Source organism: Piliocolobus tephrosceles, chromosome 3, assembly GCF_002776525.5.
Source record: "Piliocolobus tephrosceles isolate RC106 chromosome 3, ASM277652v3, whole genome shotgun sequence".
Lineage (NCBI taxonomy): Eukaryota > Metazoa > Chordata > Mammalia > Primates > Cercopithecidae > Piliocolobus > Piliocolobus tephrosceles.
Window position 1 is genome coordinate 160,115,195 of NC_045436.1, and position 6,808 is coordinate 160,122,002.

General features: G+C 46.5%; 1 pseudogene; it reads left to right on the forward strand.

The window, feature by feature from the left end:
- Positions 1-295: 295 nt before the first annotated feature.
- LOC111549836 lies at positions 296-560 on the forward strand (annotated as a pseudogene).
- The last annotated feature ends 6,248 nt before the right edge of the window (positions 561-6,808 follow it).

The window sequence follows — 6,808 nt, forward strand, 5'->3', positions numbered from 1 at the left end:
ACGCCTGTGATTCCGGCACATTAGGAGGTCCAGGCGGGCGGATCACATGAGGCCAGGAATTCGAGACCAGCCTGGCCAATATGGTGAAACCTTGTCTCCACTAAAAATACAAAAAAATTAGCTGGGCGTGGTGGTGGGCACCTGTAGTCCCACTCGTCAGGAGGCTGAGACAGGAGAATCACTTGAACCTGGGAGGTAGAGGTTGCCATGAGCTGAAACTGTGCCACTGCACTCCAGCCTGGGCAACAGAGCAAGACTCTGTCTCAGAAAAAAAAAAAAAAAAAAAAGTCTAAAGATGGCGGCCTTAGCAGGGACAGGTGCCATGGTGCTGCATAGAAGTATCAGTCGGCCAGTTGTTTTTGTGAGAAAAATTCCTTGGACCACGGCGTCAAGGCAAGGAGACTGGCTTTCACAGAGGTTTGGGTTGGGTTCAGTTTTCTTCAGAACTTCAGAATGCACTACAGCAGGAAAATCATATTATAGGTGGAGTAAAGCTCCAGGTTTAAGTTCAAAGGCCAAAAGTTTTGCAAACATCTGATGATGAAGACAAAAATTTTTAAGACTGTTTCAGCCTATTAAATAAAGTTAACATAACTGAGAAAAACAACAAACGAACAAACAAATGTCCTCATTGGCTACCAGGGATGATAAACTCCAAGGGAAAGGGTGACAGCTTCTTCCCTCCACCAGCTAACCTCAAGGTTCTCACCTGGTTCCAAGGCGGCCTGCAATGATAACCTCATTCCCTTTCCCCACAGTCGTGGATATTTGGGAAGTGACCTTCCTGCCTTGACACACATCGTGTCCCACAAATACTTCATGCAGTTGTGAAATGCAAGGACCAGGTCACTCCCGAGGACAAGGAAGCTGGGGCTTAATGACTTTCAGTAAGACTGAGTCTCTGAGTCTCCGATCTTTTCCTTTTTTTTTTTTCTTTTGAGACAGAGTCTCACTCTGTTGCCCAGGCTGGAGTGCAGTGGCGTGATCTCGGCTCACTCCAACCTCTACCTCCTGGGTTCAAGTGATTCTCTCCCTCAGCCTCCCGAGTAGCTGGGATTACAGGCCCATGCCATCACATGTGGCTAATTTTTGTATTTTTAGTAGAGACAGGGTTTCACCATGTTGGCCAGCCTGGTCTGGAACTCCTGACCTCAAGGAATACATGCGCCTCAGATTACAGGCATGAGCCACCGCACCCGGCCTGCCCTTTACTCTTATATCTGGGTGGCTCTGCAGCCTTTCTCTAAGTCCTTCCTTCCAGACACCTTGATCCTTCAACTCCCATGTGTCTGTCCTGCTCTAATAACTGTGATTACTGTGAGGTCAGTGAATCCCAAGGCAGCACAATTCAGTGGTCCGAGGGGTGGGCTGTGGATCTTAATCCTCTCATCTTGGGACCCTCAGCTATATCCCTGGAAGCTTCTGCATCTCTCTCTCTACTAAATGGAGATAAATAACTCCTATTTCTCAGGCTATATGATGAGTCAGTGAGGTGATGAATGGAGGCTTATGTAGGGCTGGGTGCAGTGGCTCACACCTGTAATCTCAGCACGTTGGGAGGCTAAGGAGAGAGGATTGCTTGGGCCTAGGAGTTGGAGGCTGCAGTGAGCCATGATCATGCCACGACACTCCAGCCTGAGTGACAAGAGGGATACCGACTCTGAAAAAATATATTTCTTTTTAAAAAAAAGAAAATGCCTCCAAAATAATGAGGATTATATAAGAAAAAAGAAAGAAAGAAAATGCCTATTTAGGGAAGTCACCTGCAGTTCCTATTATGCTTTTTTTTGTTTGTTTTTTATTTTATGAGACAGAGTCTTGCTCTGTTGCCCAGGCTAGAGTGCAGTGGCAATCTTGGCTCACTGCAACCTTCGCTTCCCAAGCTCACACGATCCTCGTGTCTTAGCCTCCTAAGTAGCTGAGATTACAGGCATGCACCACCATGCCTGTCTAATTTTTGTATTTTTGGTAGAGATGAGGTTTCTCCATGTTGACCAGGCTGGTCCTGAACTCCTCAAGTGATGCGCCTTTCTCAGCCTCCCAAAGTATTGGGATTACAGGCATGAGCCGCTGCACCCGACCTTACCTTAGAGTGGGACCTTCAACCACCCAGAGCATCCACGGCTGTCACATCTGGGCCTCCATGGCATCTGATTGTCAAGTCTGGGAGGAGAAACAGAGCATGCTGAGCTCTGGAGCTCACCTGCCCATGGGTCAGCTGGGGAACCTCATGACAGGCTCCATTCGCATGGGAAAGGCCTGTAGATTCACCTCTGCCTGAGCCTGGGTGAGAAAACTGGTTTAATTCAAAGGTAAAGTGTTAGTAAGTTCCCCTGTCCCCACCTCCTGACAATTCTAAATGCCACATCTGACAATTAGCTTCCTTAATAAATAATAAAATGAATATTTTCATCTCCATCATTCTGTCCTGTGTGTCTTATTTTTCAATTGATTCTAAATTCTGTAAGGTGGCCAGGCGTGGTGGCTCACTCCTATAATCCCAGCACTTTGGGAGGCTGAGGCAGGTGAATCACTTGAGGTCAGGAGTTTGAGACCAGCCTAGCTAACATGGTGAAACCCTGTCTCTACTAAAAATACAAAAAAAAAAAAAAAAGAAGCCGGGCGTGGTGGCGCATGCCTGTAATCCCAGCTACTTGGGAGGCCGAGGTACGAGAATCGCTGGAACCTGGGAGGCGGAGGTTGCACTGAGCTGAGGTGGCCACACTGTACTCCAATAGAGCAAGGCTCAGCCTCAAAAAATTAATAAGTAAATAAATAAAATAAATAAATAATAAATAAATAAATTCTGTAAGGGAAGAAAAGGATGTTATTTACTGACTTCCTAAGACTCCAGCGAAGTGAAAAATGCAAAACTACAATCTCAGCACCAACAGGCAGGTTCCAGAGCCTCTCTGGGTCCTAGATAATTAACCTGAGCCAAATGAGAAAGCATCATTTTACTTCATGGCAGCATAATTTATGCTGTCCTCACAGGCCATATGTTAACCAGGGCCTGCAGAGGATGATTCACTCTGCGAATACGGCACACCAATGACTTGAAGCTGAAGCTAGTGATTTATTTTTAACTAAAAAGAATATTTTTTAGGCCGGGCATGGTGGCTCACACCTGTAATCCCAGCACTTTGAGAGGCTAAGGCGGATGGATCACTTGAGGTCAGAAGTTCAAGACCAGCCTGGCCAACATGGTGAAACCCCACCTCTACTAAAAATACAAAAATTAGCTTAATGTGGTGCTGTGTGCCTGTAACCCCAGCTACCCGGGAGACTGAGGCAGGAGAATCACTTGAACCTGGGAGGCGGAGGTTGTAGTAAGCCAAGATCATGCCATTGTATTCCAGCCTGGGAGACAAGAGCAAAATTCCGTCTCAAAAAAAAAAAAAAAAAATTTTTTTTAGAGACAGAGTCTTGCTCTGTTGCCTAGGCTGCTGTGCAGTGGCACAATCATAGCCCACTGCAGCCTCCAACTCCTGGGCTTTAGTGATCCTCTTGCCTCAGCCTTCCAAGTAGCTGGGACTACAGGCTCACACCATCATACCTGGCTAATTTTTAAAAATTATTATTATTGTTGTTATTGTGAGACACAGTTTCATTCTGTCACCCAGTGGCATGATTCTTGGCTCACTACAACTTCTGCCTCCCAGGTTCAAACAATTCTCATGCCTCAGTCTCCTCAGTAGCCTCCTGAGTAGCTACTGAGGGACTACAGGTGCCTGCCACCATACCTAGCTAATTTTTGTATTTTAGTAGAGACAGGATTTCACCATGTTGGCCAGGCTGGTCTCGAGCTCCTGACTTCAAGTGATCCACCCACCTCGGTCTCCCGAAGTGCTGGGATTACAGACATGAGCCACCACGCCAGGCCTAAACAATTTTTTGTAGTGACAGTGTCTCACTTTGTTGCCCAGGCTGGTCTTGAACTCCTGGGCTCAAGTGATTTTCCCACCTCAGCCTCCCAAAGCACTGGGATTGCAAGGTTGAGTCATTGTGCCTGGCCTGAAGCTAATGATGAAATAATGTACCCTGGTGAACCTGTGTCACCACGCCAGGCAAGAGACAGGAGGTTTCTTCTCTGAAGGAATAAACCAAAGGAGCCACAGTAAGAAAGACAAAGGGTGGGTGATGAGCTGCAGGAAATACAGCAGACAGAAGCCACAGTCTACGCTTCACTGTTGAATTCTGTATCCGTTATCTTGTGCTGTGTAACAAACAACCTCAAAATTGTAACGTCTTAAAAATAATCACCACTTTATTTGGTTACTCCATGGTCAGCAATCAGGGATCGGCTTTTCTGGGCTGTTCTGCTGACCCCACGCATCAGGCAGGATGCTGGCTGGATGCTCTATGGTGGCTTCATTTGCATGTCTGGTGACAGTGCTGACGGGATGCTGGGCCTGTCTCTGCTCCTGGTCTCTTATCCACAAGATTCTAGAAGACAATGGAGCAATACTTTCCTTAGGCCAAGGCAGTGGTTTTCAAACATTGATCAATCTTGGGGCAAAAATACATTTTCACACACACATAGACTCAACGCATAGACTCAAAAATTTTATTTTCTCGTATCCTTTCTTGGGTATGAAAGAAACAGAGAGAAAGAAAAAAGGAGGGAGACAGGGAGGGAGAAAGTGCAGAAGGTGAGGGAAAGCAAGAGAGACAGAGAGAGGGAGGGAGGGGAGAGGAGGTGAGGGAGGGGGAAGAGAGGGGAGGGAGGAAGCCAAAAGGTTGTCAGATGATTGAAAGCAACCGGGGAAGATTATTTATAGGTAGATGACAGCACTGATGAAAACAAAGAAAGAAAATGTTGGTGCACTATTTAGTTCTGCAGTTTATCACATTTATATAATAATAATATTGTAAATATGAACTGCTGGTTGGGAGAAGGAGTCATTGGGAGTGAGGGGGAGTGGCATGAGAACTAAATTCTATCTCCTCCAAAACAGATCAATGGCTGCATTAAGAAAAAGCCACTATAATCATGTGATAACTGCAGAACAAAATACAGAAGAAAGCACTGAAAGAGCTGGAAAGGATGATTGCCCCTGGGGAGCCAGACAGGAGTACTGGACAGAATGGGGAGCAGAGCAAATGGCAATGTTGTTTATTGTACATCGCTAGACATTTGATTTTTTTTCTGAGATGGAGTCTTGCTTTGTTGCCCAGGCTGGAGTGCAGTGACACGATCTCGGCTCGCTGCAACCTCTACCTCCCGGGTTCAAGCGATTCTCCTGCCTCAGCCTCCCAAGGAGCTAAGATTACAGGCACCCACCACTCCTGGCTAATTTTTTGTATTTTTAATAGAGATAAGGTTTCACCATGTTGGCCAAGCTGGTCTCAAACTCCTGACCTCAACTGATCTGCCTGCCTTGGCCTTCCAAATTGCTGGGATTATAGGCATGAGCCATTGCGCCTGGCCAGACATATGTGATCTTCAATCTTGACAAATAATAATGTAAAAAACCCTTTTAAGGCCAGGCGTGGTGGCTTGCGCCTGTAATCCCAGCACTTTGGGAGGCCGAGGCAGGTGGATCACTTGAGGTCAGGAGTTCGAGACTATACTAAAAATACAAAAATTAGCCAGCCATGGTGGTGGGCACCTGCAGTCCCAGCTACTTGGGAGGCTCAGGCAGGAGAATCACTTGAACCCAGGAGGTGGAGGTTGCAGTGAGCCGAGATCATGCCACTGCACTCCAGCCTGGGTGATAGAGCAAGACTCTGACTCAAAAACAAAAACAAAACCTCCTTTAAAATAACACTCACCACTGCCATTAGTTGAGACTAGAAAGTGAGTTTACAGAGCAACGATTTGTTTTGGAAATGCTGAGTGGTCCTTGGCTCCTGTCCCGTGGCTGCAGAGCCCAGTCTGAGGACTGCTCCTAGGCCATGTGGCATTTATTCAGCTCATCCTAATAATCCCAGGCCAGTGCTGGCCTCGGTTTCTTGGGTTGGTAGCAGCCTTCTTGACTTGGCATGTCACTTTGGAAATACTCAGAGGGAGAAAAATGCAAACAAGCGTGGGAAGTGTGTCTTGTACATCTGCCATGCATGTTCATCCCCTATATTTTGAGGCAGAGCCATATGCCAAGCACTTACAGTAAACCCACCCTGGCTAAATATTTACATATATTGCTTCATTTGCATAATCACAGGAAACCAAGTGTTACTGTCCCATATTCCAGATGAGGAAGTTGCTATTGAGACAGTAAATGACAGAGCTACGAGTGAAACCCAGCAACCTGAGTGATTCCAAGTCCAAATTCACTGTGCTTTGCAATCCGGATTAAGCCCTCAGTACAGCTGACCTACAAAGAGGTGTGACCTGCTTAGTCCTGTAAATGTTTCTTAAAGTCAACTCTTCCGTAACAAGTTATTTATTTCTTTATTTAAGAGTTTAGCTCTTTTTGCCCAGGCTGAAGTGCAGCTGCATGATCTTGGTTCACTGCAACCTCCTATTCCCAGGTTCAAGTGTTTCTCCGGCTTCACCCTCCTGAGTAGCTGGGATTATAGGCACCTGCTACCACGCCCAGCTAGTTTTGTATTATTTATTTATTTATTTATTTACTTGAGACGGAGTCTCACTCTGTCGCCCAGGCTGGAGTGCAGTGGCGTGATCTCGGCTCACTGCAAGCTCCACCTCCCAGGTTCAAGCGATTCTCCTGCCTCAGCCTCCCAAGTAGCTGGGACTACAGGTGCCCACCACCACGCCCAGCTAATTTTTTGTATTTTTAGTAGAGATGGGGTTTCACTGTGTTAGCCAGGATGGTCTTGATCTCCTGACCTTGTGATCCACCCG